Source organism: Sus scrofa, chromosome 10, assembly GCF_054392235.1.
Source record: "Sus scrofa isolate SSC_HxYL_T2T_F1_AM1 chromosome 10, Sscrofa_HxYL_maternal_Yorkshire_Landrace_v2.0, whole genome shotgun sequence".
In the NCBI taxonomy this organism is placed as follows: Eukaryota; Metazoa; Chordata; class Mammalia; order Artiodactyla; family Suidae; genus Sus; species Sus scrofa.
Window position 1 is genome coordinate 27773339 of NC_139392.1, and position 17911 is coordinate 27791249.

A 17911-nucleotide genomic window follows, 5' to 3' on the forward strand; every position below is an offset into this window, starting at 1 on the left:
AAACCAAAACATCCTCACTTGAACCTGTCTGCTGGAACTCCGCTGACAGCCTTACCTCAGTCCCCCCCTGCTCGCCCTGGCCCTCAGCACTCCCTTCAGCTCTCCCTTCCCCTCTGTTCAGGCACTACCCACAAGCCCCTCCCAGCTGCCCTGGCCCATTCCCACACGAACCCCTCTGGGCTCCTTTCCTGACATCCTTCCGCTCCCATTTGCTAAGGGGTCCTCATCCTCCGCCCTCTTCCCCCTTCACAACAACCAAACAAAAACCAAAAACCCACAACAAAAACCACCACCACCCACCACCACCACCACCGCAGCCGCCACAAACACCTACCTTGAACCTATCCCCTAGAATGCCCCTCACAACCTCCCCGCAGGGCCCCAGGCTCTCCGTGTCCCTCTCCATTCCCTCCCGCCTCCCTTCCCCTGCACCCACGCAACCCCCACGCACGCTCTGGGGGCAAGGGGTGCCCGCCCGCCTCCACGCTCCCCGCACCCGCACAGGCCCAACCCTTCCTAGGACCTCGCCTCCACTTTTCCAAGGGATCCCATCCACCCTCTTCCTGCCTCTCAAAAGGAACCCTAACTTCAACCTCTCAGCTGGGGCTCCGCTGCCATCCTCACCTCCGGCCCCCACGCTCGCGGTGGCCCTCCACAGTCCCTGCGCGCTCCCTTCCCCTGCACGCACCCAACCCCCACGCCTGCGCCGCCCCCAAGCCGCTCCCCGCCCCCCTCGTCCCGCCCCAAACACGCACCTTTCCCCCAAACACTTCCTGGGACCTTCCATCCCCCTTTTCCCAAGCATCCTAGGCACCCTCTTCCCTTCTCACAAAGATAAAACACAAACCTACCTTGGACCTGCCCGCTGCAGCCCTGCTCACATCCTCAGCTCCTTCACCCACGCTCGCTCGCCGCGGTGGCCCTCAGCAGTCGCTCCGGGGACTCCCTTCCCTGGCACGCATGCAACCCCCACGCACGCCACGGCACGCACGCAACCCCCACGCAGGCGCTCTGCACAACCGGGTCCCCGCCCCCCTCGCCCCGCCCTGCCCCCACCCACCTACACCCCCCCCTTCCTGGGAACTTTCCCCATCACTTCAAAGGCATCCAACCTATCCACCCCTCTACCCCCTTCTCAAACAAACAATCAAACTCACACACACACACACACAGCAAGCCAAAAACCAAAACCAAAACATCCTCACTTGAACCTGTCTGCTGGAACTCCGCTGACAGCCTTACCTCAGTCCCCCCCTGCTCGCCCTGGCCCTCAGCACTCCCTTCAGCTCTCCCTTCCCCTCTGTTCAGGCACTACCCACAAGCCCCTCCCAGCTGCCCTGGCCCATTCCCACACGAACCCCTCTGGGCTCCTTTCCTGACATCCTTCCGCTCCCATTTGCTAAGGGGTCCTCATCCTCCGCCCTCTTCCCCCTTCACAACAACCAAACAAAAACCAAAAACCCACAACAAAAACCACCACCACCCACCACCACCACCACCGCAGCCGCCACAAACACCTACCTTGAACCTATCCCCTAGAATGCCCCTCACAACCTCCCCGCAGGGCCCCAGGCTCTCCGTGTCCCTCTCCATTCCCTCCCGCCTCCCTTCCCCTGCACCCACGCAACCCCCACGCACGCTCTGGGGGCAAGGGGTGCCCGCCCGCCTCCACGCTCCCCGCACCCGCACAGGCCCAACCCTTCCTAGGACCTCGCCTCCACTTTTCCAAGGGATCCCATCCACCCTCTTCCTGCCTCTCAAAAGGAACCCTAACTTCAACCTCTCAGCTGGGGCTCCGCTGCCATCCTCACCTCCGGCCCCCACGCTCGCGGTGGCCCTCCACAGTCCCTGCGCGCTCCCTTCCCCTGCACGCACCCAACCCCCACGCCTGCGCCGCCCCCAAGCCGCTCCCCGCCCCCCTCGTCCCGCCCCAAACACGCACCTTTCCCCCAAACACTTCCTGGGACCTTCCATCCCCCTTTTCCCAAGCATCCTAGGCACCCTCTTCCCTTCTCACAAAGATGAAACACAAACCTACCTTGGACCTGCCCGCTGCAGCCCTGCTCACATCCTCAGCTCCTTCACCCACGCTCGCTCGCCGCGGTGGCCCTCAGCAGTCGCTCCGGGGACTCCCTTCCCCGGCACGCACGCAACCCCCACGCACGCCACGGCACGCACGCAACCCCCACGCAGGCGCTCTGCACAACCGGGTCCCCGCCCCCCTCGCCCCGCCCTGCCCCCACCCACCTACACCCCCCCCTTCCTGGGAACTTTCCCCATCACTTCAAAGGCATCCAACCTATCCACCCCTCTACCCCCTTCTCAAACAAACAATCAAACTCACACACACACACACACAGCAAGCCAAAAACCAAAACCAAAACATCCTCACTTGAACCTGTCTGCTGGAACTCCGCTGACAGCCTTACCTCAGTCCCCCCCTGCTCGCCCTGGCCTTCAGCTCTCCCTTCCCCTCTGTTCAGGCACTACCCACAAGACCCTCCCCAGCTGCCCTGGCCCATTCCCACACGAACCCCTCTGGGCTCCTTTCCTGACATCCTTCCGCTCCCATTTGCTAAGGGGTCCTCATCCTCCGCCCTCTTCCCCCTTCACAACAACCAAACAAAAACCAACAACCCACAACAAAAACCACCACCACCCACCACCACCACCACCGCAGCCGCCACAAACACCTACCTTGAACCTATCCCCTAGAATGCCCCTCACAACCTCCCCGCAGGGCCCCAGGCTCTCCGTGTCCCACTCCATTCCCTCCCGCCTCCCTTCCCCTGCACCAACGCAACCCCCACGCACGCTCTGGGGGCAAGGGGTGCCCGCCCGCCTCCATGCTCCCCGCACTCGCACAGGCCCAACCCTTCCTAGGACCTCTCCTAGACCTCGCCTCCACTTTTCCAAGGGATCCCATCCACCCTCTTCCTGCCTCTCAAAACGAACCCTAACTTCAACCTCTCAGCTGGGGCTCCGCTGCCATCCTCACCTCCGGCCCCCACGCTCGCGGTGGCCCTCCACAGTCCCTGCGCGCTCCCTTCCCCTGCACGCACCCAACCCCCACGCCTGCGCCGCCCCCAAGCCGCTCCCCGCCCCCCTCGTCCCGCCCCAAACACGCACCTTTCCCCCAAACACTTCCTGGGACCTTCCATCCCCCTTTTCCCAAGCATCCTAGGCACCCTCTTCCCTTCTCACAAAGATAAAACACAAACCTACCTTGGACCTGCCCGCTGCAGCCCTGCTCACATCCTCAGCTCCTTCACCCACGCTCGCTCGCCGCGGTGGCCCTCAGCAGTCGCTCCGGGGACTCCCTTCCCCGGCACGCACGCAACCCCCACGCAGGCGCTCTGCACAACTGGGTCCCCGCCCCCCTCGCCCCGCCCTGCCCCCACCCACCTACACCCCCCCCTTCCTGGGAACTTTCCCCATCACTTCAAAGGCATCCAACCTATCCACCCCTCTACCCCCTTCTCAAACAAACAATCAAACGCACACACACACACACACAGCAAGCCAAAAACCAAAACCAAAACATCCTCACTTGAACCTGTCTGCTGGAACTCCGCTGACAGCCTTACCTCAGTCCCCCCCTGCTCGCCCTGGCCCTCAGCACTCCCTTCAGCTCTCCCTTCCCCTCTGTTCAGGCACTACCCACAAGCCCCTCCCAGCTGCCCTGGCCCATTCCCACACGAACCCCTCTGGGCTCCTTTCCTGACATCCTTCCGCTCCCATTTGCTAAGGGGTCCTCATCCTCCGCCCTCTTCCCCCTTCACAACAACCAAACAAAAACCAACAACCCACAACAAAAACCACCACCACCCACCACCACCACCACCGCAGCCGCCACAAACACCTACCTTGAACCTATCCCCTAGAATGCCCCTCACAACCTCCCCGCAGGGCCCCAGGCTCTCCGTGTCCCTCTCCATTCCCCCCCGCCTCCCTTCCCCTCCACCCACGCAACCCCCACGCACGCTCTGGGGGCAAGGGGTGCCCGCCCGCCTCCACGCTCCCCGCACCCGCACAGGCCCAACCCTTCCTAGGACCTCGCCTCCACTTTTCCAAGGGATCCCATCCACCCTCTTCCTGCCTCTCAAAACGAACCCTAACTTCAACCTCTCAGCTGGGGCTCCGCTGCCATCCTCACCTCCGGCCCCCACGCTCGCGGTGGCCCTCCACAGTCCCTGCGCGCTCCCTTCCCCTGCACGCACCCAACCCCCACGCCTGCGCCGCCCCCAAGCCGCTCCCCGCCCCCCTCGTCCCGCCCCAAACACGCACCTTTCCCCCAAACACTTCCTGGGACCTTCCATCCCCCTTTTCCCAAGCATCCTAGGCACCCTCTTCCCTTCTCACAAAGATAAAACACAAACCTACCTTGGACCTGCCCGCTGCAGCCCTGCTCACATCCTCAGCTCCTTCACCCACGTTCGCTCGCCGCGGTGGCCCTCAGCAGTCGCTCCGGGGACTCCCTTCCCCGGCACGCACGCAACCCCCACGCACGCCACGGCACGCACGCAACCCCCACGCAGGCGCTCTGCACAACCGGGTCCCGCCCCCCTCGCCCCGCCCTGCCCCCACCCACCTACACCCCCCCCTTCCTGGGAACTTTCCCCATCACTTCAAAGGCATCCAACCTATCCACCCCTCTACCCCCTTCTCAAACAAACAATCAAACTCACACACACACACACACAGCAAGCCAAAAACCAAAACCAAAACATCCTCACTTGAACCTGTCTGCTGGAACTCCGCTGACAGCCTTACCTCAGTCCCCCCCTGCTCGCCCTGGCCCTCAGCACTCCCTTCAGCTCTCCCTTCCCCTCTGTTCAGGCACTACCCACAAGCCCCTCCCAGCTGCCCTGGCCCATTCCCACACGAACCCCTCTGGGCTCCTTTCCTGACATCCTTCCGCTCCCATTTGCTAAGGGGTCCTCATCCTCCGCCCTCTTCCCCCTTCACAACAACCAAACAAAAACCAAAAACCCACAACAAAAACCACCACCACCCACCACCACCACCACCGCAGCCGCCACAAACACCTACCTTGAACCTATCCCCTAGAATGCCCCTCACAACCTCCCCGCAGGGCCCCAGGCTCTCCGTGTCCCTCTCCATTCCCTCCCGCCTCCCTTCCCCTGCACCCACGCAACCCCCACGCACGCTCTGGGGGCAAGGGGTGCCCGCCCGCCTCCACGCTCCCCGCACCCGCACAGGCCCAACCCTTCCTAGGACCTCGCCTCCACTTTTCCAAGGGATCCCATCCACCCTCTTCCTGCCTCTCAAAACGAACCCTAACTTCAACCTCTCAGCTGGGGCTCCGCTGCCATCCTCACCTCCGGCCCCCACGCTCGCGGTGGCCCTCCACAGTCCCTGCGCGCTCCCTTCCCCTGCACGCACCCAACCCCCACGCCTGCGCCGCCCCCAAGCCGCTCCCCGCCCCCCTCGTCCCGCCCCAAACACGCACCTTTCCCCCAAACACTTCCTGGGACCTTCCATCCCCCTTTTCCCAAGCATCCTAGGCACCCTCTTCCCTTCTCACAAAGATAAAACACAAACCTACCTTGGACCTGCCCGCTGCAGCCCTGCTCACATCCTCAGCTCCTTCACCCACGCTCGCTCGCCGCGGTGGCCCTCAGCAGTCGCTCCGGGGACTCCCTTCCCTGGCACGCATGCAACCCCCACGCACGCCACGGCACGCACGCAACCCCCACGCAGGCGCTCTGCACAACCGGGTCCCCGCCCCCCTCGCCCCGCCCTGCCCCCACCCACCTACACCCCCCCCTTCCTGGGAACTTTCCCCATCACTTCAAAGGCATCCAACCTATCCACCCCTCTACCCCCTTCTCAAACAAACAATCAAACTCACACACACACACACACAGCAAGCCAAAAACCAAAACCAAAACATCCTCACTTGAACCTGTCTGCTGGAACTCCGCTGACAGCCTTACCTCAGTCCCCCCCTGCTCGCCCTGGCCCTCAGCACTCCCTTCAGCTCTCCCTTCCCCTCTGTTCAGGCACTACCCACAAGCCCCTCCCAGCTGCCCTGGCCCATTCCCACACGAACCCCTCTGGGCTCCTTTCCTGACATCCTTCCGCTCCCATTTGCTAAGGGGTCCTCATCCTCCGCCCTCTTCCCCCTTCACAACAACCAAACAAAAACCAAAAACCCACAACAAAAACCACCACCACCCACCACCACCACCACCGCAGCCGCCACAAACACCTACCTTGAACCTATCCCCTAGAATGCCCCTCACAACCTCCCCGCAGGGCCCCAGGCTCTCCGTGTCCCTCTCCATTCCCTCCCGCCTCCCTTCCCCTGCACCCACGCAACCCCCACGCACGCTCTGGGGGCAAGGGGTGCCCGCCCGCCTCCACGCTCCCCGCACCCGCACAGGCCCAACCCTTCCTAGGACCTCGCCTCCACTTTTCCAAGGGATCCCATCCACCCTCTTCCTGCCTCTCAAAAGGAACCCTAACTTCAACCTCTCAGCTGGGGCTCCGCTGCCATCCTCACCTCCGGCCCCCACGCTCGCGGTGGCCCTCCACAGTCCCTGCGCGCTCCCTTCCCCTGCACGCACCCAACCCCCACGCCTGCGCCGCCCCCAAGCCGCTCCCCGCCCCCCTCGTCCCGCCCCAAACACGCACCTTTCCCCCAAACACTTCCTGGGACCTTCCATCCCCCTTTTCCCAAGCATCCTAGGCACCCTCTTCCCTTCTCACAAAGATGAAACACAAACCTACCTTGGACCTGCCCGCTGCAGCCCTGCTCACATCCTCAGCTCCTTCACCCACGCTCGCTCGCCGCGGTGGCCCTCAGCAGTCGCTCCGGGGACTCCCTTCCCCGGCACGCACGCAACCCCCACGCACGCCACGGCACGCACGCAACCCCCACGCAGGCGCTCTGCACAACCGGGTCCCCGCCCCCCTCGCCCCGCCCTGCCCCCACCCACCTACACCCCCCCCTTCCTGGGAACTTTCCCCATCACTTCAAAGGCATCCAACCTATCCACCCCTCTACCCCCTTCTCAAACAAACAATCAAACTCACACACACACACACACAGCAAGCCAAAAACCAAAACCAAAACATCCTCACTTGAACCTGTCTGCTGGAACTCCGCTGACAGCCTTACCTCAGTCCCCCCCTGCTCGCCCTGGCCTTCAGCTCTCCCTTCCCCTCTGTTCAGGCACTACCCACAAGACCCTCCCCAGCTGCCCTGGCCCATTCCCACACGAACCCCTCTGGGCTCCTTTCCTGACATCCTTCCGCTCCCATTTGCTAAGGGGTCCTCATCCTCCGCCCTCTTCCCCCTTCACAACAACCAAACAAAAACCAACAACCCACAACAAAAACCACCACCACCCACCACCACCACCACCGCAGCCGCCACAAACACCTACCTTGAACCTATCCCCTAGAATGCCCCTCACAACCTCCCCGCAGGGCCCCAGGCTCTCCGTGTCCCACTCCATTCCCTCCCGCCTCCCTTCCCCTGCACCAACGCAACCCCCACGCACGCTCTGGGGGCAAGGGGTGCCCGCCCGCCTCCATGCTCCCCGCACTCGCACAGGCCCAACCCTTCCTAGGACCTCTCCTAGACCTCGCCTCCACTTTTCCAAGGGATCCCATCCACCCTCTTCCTGCCTCTCAAAACGAACCCTAACTTCAACCTCTCAGCTGGGGCTCCGCTGCCATCCTCACCTCCGGCCCCCACGCTCGCGGTGGCCCTCCACAGTCCCTGCGCGCTCCCTTCCCCTGCACGCACCCAACCCCCACGCCTGCGCCGCCCCCAAGCCGCTCCCCGCCCCCCTCGTCCCGCCCCAAACACGCACCTTTCCCCCAAACACTTCCTGGGACCTTCCATCCCCCTTTTCCCAAGCATCCTAGGCACCCTCTTCCCTTCTCACAAAGATAAAACACAAACCTACCTTGGACCTGCCCGCTGCAGCCCTGCTCACATCCTCAGCTCCTTCACCCACGCTCGCTCGCCGCGGTGGCCCTCAGCAGTCGCTCCGGGGACTCCCTTCCCCGGCACGCACGCAACCCCCACGCAGGCGCTCTGCACAACTGGGTCCCCGCCCCCCTCGCCCCGCCCTGCCCCCACCCACCTACACCCCCCCCTTCCTGGGAACTTTCCCCATCACTTCAAAGGCATCCAACCTATCCACCCCTCTACCCCCTTCTCAAACAAACAATCAAACGCACACACACACACACACAGCAAGCCAAAAACCAAAACCAAAACATCCTCACTTGAACCTGTCTGCTGGAACTCCGCTGACAGCCTTACCTCAGTCCCCCCCTGCTCGCCCTGGCCCTCAGCACTCCCTTCAGCTCTCCCTTCCCCTCTGTTCAGGCACTACCCACAAGCCCCTCCCAGCTGCCCTGGCCCATTCCCACACGAACCCCTCTGGGCTCCTTTCCTGACATCCTTCCGCTCCCATTTGCTAAGGGGTCCTCATCCTCCGCCCTCTTCCCCCTTCACAACAACCAAACAAAAACCAACAACCCACAACAAAAACCACCACCACCCACCACCACCACCACCGCAGCCGCCACAAACACCTACCTTGAACCTATCCCCTAGAATGCCCCTCACAACCTCCCCGCAGGGCCCCAGGCTCTCCGTGTCCCTCTCCATTCCCCCCCGCCTCCCTTCCCCTCCACCCACGCAACCCCCACGCACGCTCTGGGGGCAAGGGGTGCCCGCCCGCCTCCACGCTCCCCGCACCCGCACAGGCCCAACCCTTCCTAGGACCTCGCCTCCACTTTTCCAAGGGATCCCATCCACCCTCTTCCTGCCTCTCAAAACGAACCCTAACTTCAACCTCTCAGCTGGGGCTCCGCTGCCATCCTCACCTCCGGCCCCCACGCTCGCGGTGGCCCTCCACAGTCCCTGCGCGCTCCCTTCCCCTGCACGCACCCAACCCCCACGCCTGCGCCGCCCCCAAGCCGCTCCCCGCCCCCCTCGTCCCGCCCCAAACACGCACCTTTCCCCCAAACACTTCCTGGGACCTTCCATCCCCCTTTTCCCAAGCATCCTAGGCACCCTCTTCCCTTCTCACAAAGATAAAACACAAACCTACCTTGGACCTGCCCGCTGCAGCCCTGCTCACATCCTCAGCTCCTTCACCCACGCTCGCTCGCCGCGGTGGCCCTCAGCAGTCGCTCCGGGGACTCCCTTCCCCGGCACGCACGCAACCCCCACGCACGCCACGGCACGCACGCAACCCCCACGCAGGCGCTCTGCACAACTGGGTCCCCGCCCCCCTCGCCCCGCCCTGCCCCCACCCACCTACACCCCCCCCTTCCTGGGAACTTTCCCCATCACTTCAAAGGCATCCAACCTATCCACCCCTCTACCCCCTTCTCAAACAAATAATCAAACTCACACACACACACACACAGCAAGCCAAAAACCAAAACCAAAACATCCTCACTTGAACCTGTCTGCTGGAACTCCGCTGACAGCCTTACCTCAGTCCCCCCCTGCTCGCCCTGGCCCTCAGCACTCCCTTCAGCTCTCCCTTCCCCTCTGTTCAGGCACTACCCACAAGCCCCTCCCAGCTGCCCTGGCCCATTCCCACACGAACCCCTCTGGGCTCCTTTCCTGACATCCTTCCGCTCCCATTTGCTAAGGGGTCCTCATCCTCCGCCCTCTTCCCCCTTCACAACAACCAAACAAAAACCAACAACCCACAACAAAAACCACCACCACCCACCACCACCACCACCGCAGCCGCCACAAACACCTACCTTGAACCTATCCCCTAGAATGCCCCTCACAACCTCCCCGCAGGGCCCCAGGCTCTCCGTGTCCCTCTCCATTCCCTCCCGCCTCCCTTCCCCTGCAACCCCCACGCACGCTCTGGGGGCAAGGGGTGCCCGCCCGCCTCCACGCTCCCCGCACCCGCACAGGCCCAACCCTTCCTAGGACCTCGCCTCCACTTTTCCAAGGGATCCCATCCACCCTCTTCCTGCCTCTCAAAACGAACCCTAACTTCAACCTCTCAGCTGGGGCTCCGCTGCCATCCTCACCTCCGGCCCCCACGCTCGCGGTGGCCCTCCACAGTCCCTGCGCGCTCCCTTCCCCTGCACGCACCCAACCCCCACGCCTGCGCCGCCCCCAAGCCGCTCCCCGCCCCCCTCGTCCCGCCCCAAACACGCACCTTTCCCCCAAACACTTCCTGGGACCTTCCATCCCCCTTTTCCCAAGCATCCTAGGCACCCTCTTCCCTTCTCACAAAGATAAAACACAAACCTACCTTGGACCTGCCCGCTGCAGCCCTGCTCACATCCTCAGCTCCTTCACCCACGCTCGCTCGCCGCGGTGGCCCTCAGCAGTCGCTCCGGGGACTCCCTTCCCCGGCACGCTCGCAACCCCCACGCACGCCACGGCACGCACGCAACCCCCACGCAGGCGCTCTGCACAACCGGGTCCCGCCCCCCTCGCCCCGCCCTGCCCCCACCCACCTACACCCCCCCCTTCCTGGGAACTTTCCCCATCACTTCAAAGGCATCCAACCTATCCACCCCTCTACCCCCTTCTCAAACAAACAATCAAACTCACACACACACACACACAGCAAGCCAAAAACCAAAACCAAAACATCCTCACTTGAACCTGTCTGCTGGAACTCCGCTGACAGCCTTACCTCAGTCCCCCCCTGCTCGCCCTGGCCTTCAGCTCTCCCTTCCCCTCTGTTCAGGCACTACCCACAAGCCCCTCCCAGCTGCCCTGGCCCATTCCCACACGAACCCCTCTGGGCTCCTTTCCTGACATCCTTCCGCTCCCATTTGCTAAGGGGTCCTCATCCTCCGCCCTCTTCCCCCTTCACAACAACCAAACAAAAACCAACAACCCACAACAAAAACCACCACCACCCACCACCACCACCACCGCAGCCGCCACAAACACCTACCTTGAACCTATCCCCTAGAATGCCCCTCACAACCTCCCCGCAGGGCCCCAGGCTCTCCGTGTCCCTCTCCATTCCCTCCCGCCTCCCTTCCCCGGCACCCACGCAACCCCCACGCACGCTCTGGGGGCAAGGGGTGCCCGCCCGCCTCCACGCTCCCCGCACCCGCACAGGCCCAACCCTTCCTAGGACCTCGCCTCCACTTTTCCAAGGGATCCCATCCACCCTCTTCCTGCCTCTCAAAACGAACCCTAACTTCAACCTCTCAGCTGGGGCTCCGCTGCCATCCTCACCTCCGGCCCCCACGCTCGCGGTGGCCCTCCACAGTCCCTGCGCGCTCCCTTCCCCTGCACGCACCCAACCCCCACGCCTGCGCCGCCCCCAAGCCGCTCCCCGCCCCCCTCGTCCCGCCCCAAACACGCACCTTTCCCCCAAACACTTCCTGGGACCTTCCATCTCCCTTTTCCCAAGCATCCTAGGCACCCTCTTCCCTTCTCACAAAGATAAAACACAAACCTACCTTGGACCTGCCCGCTGCAGCCCTGCTCACATCCTCAGCTCCTTCACCCACGCTCGCTCGCCGCGGTGGCCCTCAGCAGTCGCTCCGGGGACTCCCTTCCCCGGCACGCACGCAACCCCCACGCACGCCACGGCACGCACGCAACCCCCACGCAGGCGCTCTGCACAACCGGGTCCCCGCCCCCCTCGCCCCGCCCTGCCCCCACCCACCTACACCCCCCCCTTCCTGGGAACTTTCCCCATCACTTCAAAGGCATCCAACCTATCCACCCCTCTACCCCCTTCTCAAACAAACAATCAAACTCACACACACACACACACAGCAAGCCAAAAACCAAAACCAAAACATCCTCACTTGAACCTGTCTGCTGGAACTCCGCTGACAGCCTTACCTCAGTCCCCCCCTGCTCGCCCTGGCCTTCAGCTCTCCCTTCCCCTCTGTTCAGGCACTACCCACAAGACCCTCCCCAGCTGCCCTGGCCCATTCCCACACGAACCCCTCTGGGCTCCTTTCCTGACATCCTTCCGCTCCCATTTGCTAAGGGGTCCTCATCCTCCGCCCTCTTCCCCCTTCACAACAACCAAACAAAAACCAACAACCCACAACAAAAACCACCACCACCCACCACCACCACCACCGCAGCCGCCACAAACACCTACCTTGAACCTATCCCCTAGAATGCCCCTCACAACCTCCCCGCAGGGCCCCAGGCTCTCCGTGTCCCACTCCATTCCCTCCCGCCTCCCTTCCCCTGCACCAACGCAACCCCCACGCACGCTCTGGGGGCAAGGGGTGCCCGCCCTCCTCCATGCTCCCCGCACCCGCACAGGCCCAACCCTTCCTAGGACCTCTCCTAGACCTCGCCTCCACTTTTCCAAGGGATCCCATCCACCCTCTTCCTGCCTCTCAAAACGAACCCTAACTTCAACCTCTCAGCTGGGGCTCCGCTGCCATCCTCACCTCCGGCCCCCACGCTCGCGGTGGCCCTCCACAGTCCCTGCGCGCTCCCTTCCCCTGCACGCACCCAACCCCCACGCCTGCGCCGCCCCCAAGCCGCTCCCCGCCCCCCTCGTCCCGCCCCAAACACGCACCTTTCCCCCAAACACTTCCTGGGACCTTCCATCCCCCTTTTCCCAAGCATCCTAGGCACCCTCTTCCCTTCTCACAAAGATAAAACACAACCCTACCTTGGACCTGCCCGCTGCAGCCCTGCTCACATCCTCAGCTCCTTCACCCACGCTCGCTCGCCGCGGTGGCCCTCAGCAGTCGCTCCGGGGACTCCCTTCCCCGGCACGCACGCAACCCCCACGCACGCCACGGCACGCACGCAACCCCCACGCAGGCGCTCTGCACAACCGGGTCCCCGCCCCCCTCGCCCCGCCCTGCCCCCACCCACCTACACCCCCCCCTTCCTGGGAACTTTCCCCATCACTTCAAAGGCATCCAACCTATCCACCCCTCTACCCCCTTCTCAAACAAACAATCAAACTCACACACACACACACAGCAAGCCAAAAACCAAAACCAAAACATCCTCACTTGAACCTGTCTGCTGGAACTCCGCTGACAGCCTTACCTCAGTCCCCCCCTGCTCGCCCCGGCCCTCAGCTCTCCCTTCCCCTCTGTTCAGGCACTACCCACAAGCCCCTCCCAGCTGCCCTGGCCCATTCCCACACGAACCCCTCTGGGCTCCTTTCCTGACATCCTTCCGCTCCCATTTGCTAAGGGGTCCTCATCCTCCGCCCTCTTCCCCCTTCACAACAACCAAACAAAAACCAACAACCCACAACAAAAACCACCACCACCCACCACCACCACCACCACCGCAGCCGCCACAAACACCTACCTTGAACCTATCCCCTAGAATGCCCCTCACAACCTCCCCGCAGGGCCCCAGGCTCTCCGTGTCCCTCTCCATTCCCTCCCGCCTCCCTTCCCCTGCACCCACGCAACCCCCACGCACGCTCTGGGGGCAAGGGGTGCCCGCCCGCCTCCACGCTCCCCGCACCCGCACAGGCCCAACCCTTCCTAGGACCTCTCCTAGACCTCGCCTCCACTTTTCCAAGGGATCCCATCCACCCTCTTCCTGCCTCTCAAAACGAACCCTAACTTCAACCTCTCAGCCGGGGCTCCGCTGCCATCCTCACCTCCGGCCCCCACGCTCGCGGTGGCCCTCCACAGTCCCTGCGCGCTCCCTTCCCCTGCACGCACCCAACCCCCACGCCTGCGCGGCCCCCAAGCCGCTCCCCGCCCCCCTCGTCCCGCCCCAAACACGCACCTTTCCCCCAAACACTTCCTGGGACCTTCCATCCCCCTTTTCCCAAGCATCCTAGGCACCCTCTTCCCTTCTCACAAAGATAAAACACAAACCTACCTTGGACCTGCCCGCTGCAGCCCTGCTCACATCCTCAGCTCCTTCACCCACGTTCGCTCGCCGCGGTGGCCCTCAGCAGTCGCTCCGGGGACTCCCTTCCCCGGCACGCACGCAACCCCCACGCACGCCACGGCACGCACGCAACCCCCACGCAGGCGCTCTGCACAACCGGGTCCCGCCCCCCTCGCCCCGCCCTGCCCCCACCCACCTACACCCCCCCCTTCCTGGGAACTTTCCCCATCACTTCAAAGGCATCCAACCTATCCACCCCTCTACCCCCTTCTCAAACAAACAATCAAACTCACACACACACACACACAGCAAGCCAAAAACCAAAACCAAAACATCCTCACTTGAACCTGTCTGCTGGAACTCCGCTGACAGCCTTACCTCAGTCCCCCCCTGCTCGCCCTGGCCCTCAGCACTCCCTTCAGCTCTCCCTTCCCCTCTGTTCAGGCACTACCCACAAGCCCCTCCCAGCTGCCCTGGCCCATTCCCACACGAACCCCTCTGGGCTCCTTTCCTGACATCCTTCCGCTCCCATTTGCTAAGGGGTCCTCATCCTCCGCCCTCTTCCCCCTTCACAACAACCAAACAAAAACCAAAAACCCACAACAAAAACCACCACCACCCACCACCACCACCACCGCAGCCGCCACAAACACCTACCTTGAACCTATCCCCTAGAATGCCCCTCACAACCTCCCCGCAGGGCCCCAGGCTCTCCGTGTCCCTCTCCATTCCCTCCCGCCTCCCTTCCCCTGCACCCACGCAACCCCCACGCACGCTCTGGGGGCAAGGGGTGCCCGCCCGCCTCCACGCTCCCCGCACGCGCACAGGCCCAACCCTTCCTAGGACCTCGCCTCCACTTTTCCAAGGGATCCCATCCACCCTCTTCCTGCCTCTCAAAACGAACCCTAACTTCAACCTCTCAGCCGGGGCTCCGCTGCCATCCTCACCTCCGGCCCCCACGCTCGCGGTGGCCCTCCACAGTCCCTGCGCGCTCCCTTCCCCTGCACGCACCCAACCCCCACGCCTGCGCCGCCCCCAAGCCGCTCCCCGCCCCCCTCGTCCCGCCCCAAACACGCACCTTTCCCCCAAACACTTCCTGGGACCTTCCATCCCCCTTTTCCCAAGCATCCTAGGCACCCTCTTCCCTTCTCACAAAGATAAAACACAAACCTACCTTGGACCTGCCCGCTGCAGCCCTGCTCACATCCTCAGCTCCTTCACCCACGCTCGCTCGCCGCGGTGGCCCTCAGCAGTCGCTCCGGGGACTCCCTTCCCTGGCACGCATGCAACCCCCACGCACGCCACGGCACGCACGCAACCCCCACGCAGGCGCTCTGCACAACCGGGTCCCCGCCCCCCTCGCCCCGCCCTGCCCCCACCCACCTACACCCCCCCCTTCCTGGGAACTTTCCCCATCACTTCAAAGGCATCCAACCTATCCACCCCTCTACCCCCTTCTCAAACAAACAATCAAACTCACACACACACACACACAGCAAGCCAAAAACCAAAACCAAAACATCCTCACTTGAACCTGTCTGCTGGAACTCCGCTGACAGCCTTACCTCAGTCCCCCCCTGCTCGCCCTGGCCCTCAGCACTCCCTTCAGCTCTCCCTTCCCCTCTGTTCAGGCACTACCCACAAGCCCCTCCCAGCTGCCCTGGCCCATTCCCACACGAACCCCTCTGGGCTCCTTTCCTGACATCCTTCCGCTCCCATTTGCTAAGGGGTCCTCATCCTCCGCCCTCTTCCCCCTTCACAACAACCAAACAAAAACCAACAACCCACAACAAAAACCACCACCACCCACCACCACCACCACCGCAGCCGCCACAAACACCTACCTTGAACCTATCCCCTAGAATGCCCCTCACAACCTCCCCGCAGGGCCCCAGGCTCTCCGTGTCCCTCTCCATTCCCTCCCGCCTCCCTTCCCCTGCAACCCCCACGCACGCTCTGGGGGCAAGGGGTGCCCGCCCGCCTCCACGCTCCCCGCACCCGCACAGGCCCAACCCTTCCTAGGACCTCGCCTCCACTTTTCCAAGGGATCCCATCCACCCTCTTCCTGCCTCTCAAAAGGAACCCTAACTTCAACCTCTCAGCTGGGGCTCCGCTGCCATCCTCACCTCCGGCCCCCACGCTCGCGGTGGCCCTCCACAGTCCCTGCGCGCTCCCTTCCCCTGCACGCACCCAACCCCCACGCCTGCGCCGCCCCCAAGCCGCTCCCCGCCCCCCTCGTCCCGCCCCAAACACGCACCTTTCCCCCAAACACTTCCTGGGACCTTCCATCCCCCTTTTCCCAAGCATCCTAGGCACCCTCTTCCCTTCTCACAAAGATGAAACACAAACCTACCTTGGACCTGCCCGCTGCAGCCCTGCTCACATCCTCAGCTCCTTCACCCACGCTCGCTCGCCGCGGTGGCCCTCAGCAGTCGCTCCGGGGACTCCCTTCCCCGGCACGCTCGCAACCCCCACGCACGCCACGGCACGCACGCAACCCCCACGCAGGCGCTCTGCACAACCGGGTCCCGCCCCCCTCGCCCCGCCCTGCCCCCACCCACCTACACCCCCCCCTTCCTGGGAACTTTCCCCATCACTTCAAAGGCATCCAACCTATCCACCCCTCTACCCCCTTCTCAAACAAACAATCAAACTCACACACACACACACACAGCAAGCCAAAAACCAAAACCAAAACATCCTCACTTGAACCTGTCTGCTGGAACTCCGCTGACAGCCTTACCTCAGTCCCCCCCTGCTCGCCCTGGCCCTCAGCACTCCCTTCAGCTCTCCCTTCCCCTCTGTTCAGGCACTACCCACAAGCCCCTCCCAGCTGCCCTGGCCCATTCCCACACGAACCCCTCTGGGCTCCTTTCCTGACATCCTTCCGCTCCCATTTGCTAAGGGGTCCTCATCCTCCGCCCTCTTCCCCCTTCACAACAACCAAACAAAAACCAACAACCCACAACAAAAACCACCACCACCCACCACCACCACCACCGCAGCCGCCACAAACACCTACCTTGAACCTATCCCCTAGAATGCCCCTCACAACCTCCCCGCAGGGCCCCAGGCTCTCCGTGTCCCTCTCCATTCCCCCCCGCCTCCCTTCCCCTGCACCCACGCAACCCGCACGCACGCTCTGGGGGCAAGGGGTGCCCGCCCGCCTCCACGCTCCCCGCACCCGCACAGGCCCAACCCTTCCTAGGACCTCTCCTAGACCTCGCCTCCACTTTTCCAAGGGATCCCATCCACCCTCTTCCTGCCTCTCAAAACGAACCCTAACTTCAACCTCTCAGCCGGGGCTCCGCTGCCATCCTCACCTCCGGCCCCCACGCTCGCGGTGGCCCTCCACAGTCCCTGCGCGCTCCCTTCCCCTGCACGCACCCAACCCCCACGCCTGCGCCGCCCCCAAGCCGCTCCCCGCCCCCCTCGTCCCGCCCCAAACACGCACCTTTCCCCCAAACACTTCCTGGGACCTTCCATCCCCCTTTTCCCAAGCATCCTAGGCACCCTCTTCCCTTCTCACAAAGATAAAACACAAACCTACCTTGGACCTGCCCGCTGCAGCCCTGCTCACATCCTCAGCTCCTTCACCCACGCTCGCTCGCCGCGGTGGCCCTCAGCAGTCGCTCCGGGGACTCCCTTCCCCGGCACGCACGCAACCCCCACGCACGCCACGGCACGCACGCAACCCCCACGCAGGCGCTCTGCACAACCGGGTCCCGCCCCCCTCGCCCCGCCCTGCCCCCACCCACCTACACCCCCCCCTTCCTGGGAACTTTCCCCATCACTTCAAAGGCATCCAACCTATCCACCCCTCTACCCCCTTCTCAAACAAACAATCAAACTCACACACACACACACACAGCAAGCCAAAAACCAAAACCAAAACATCCTCACTTGAACCTGTCTGCTGGAACTCCGCTGACAGCCTTACCTCAGTCCCCCCCTGCTCGCCCTGGCCTTCAGCTCTCCCTTCCCCTCTGTTCAGGCACTACCCACAAGCCCCTCCCAGCTGCCCTGGCCCATTCCCACACGAACCCCTCTGGGCTCCTTTCCTGACATCCT

The 17911-nt window shown here is 63.5% G+C and overlaps 1 protein-coding gene across 1 annotated transcript in view; it reads right to left on the reverse strand.

The window, feature by feature from the left end:
* Positions 1-15150, reverse strand: part of LOC146398877 (uncharacterized) — a 112624-nt gene extending 97474 nt beyond the window's left edge. Inside the window, exon 1 of the mRNA XM_084979456.1 lies at positions 15015-15150. The gene's annotated coding sequence lies outside the window, so the exon portion shown is untranslated. The remainder of the gene's footprint in view (positions 1-15014) is intronic.
* Positions 15151-17911: the final 2761 nt, after the last annotated feature.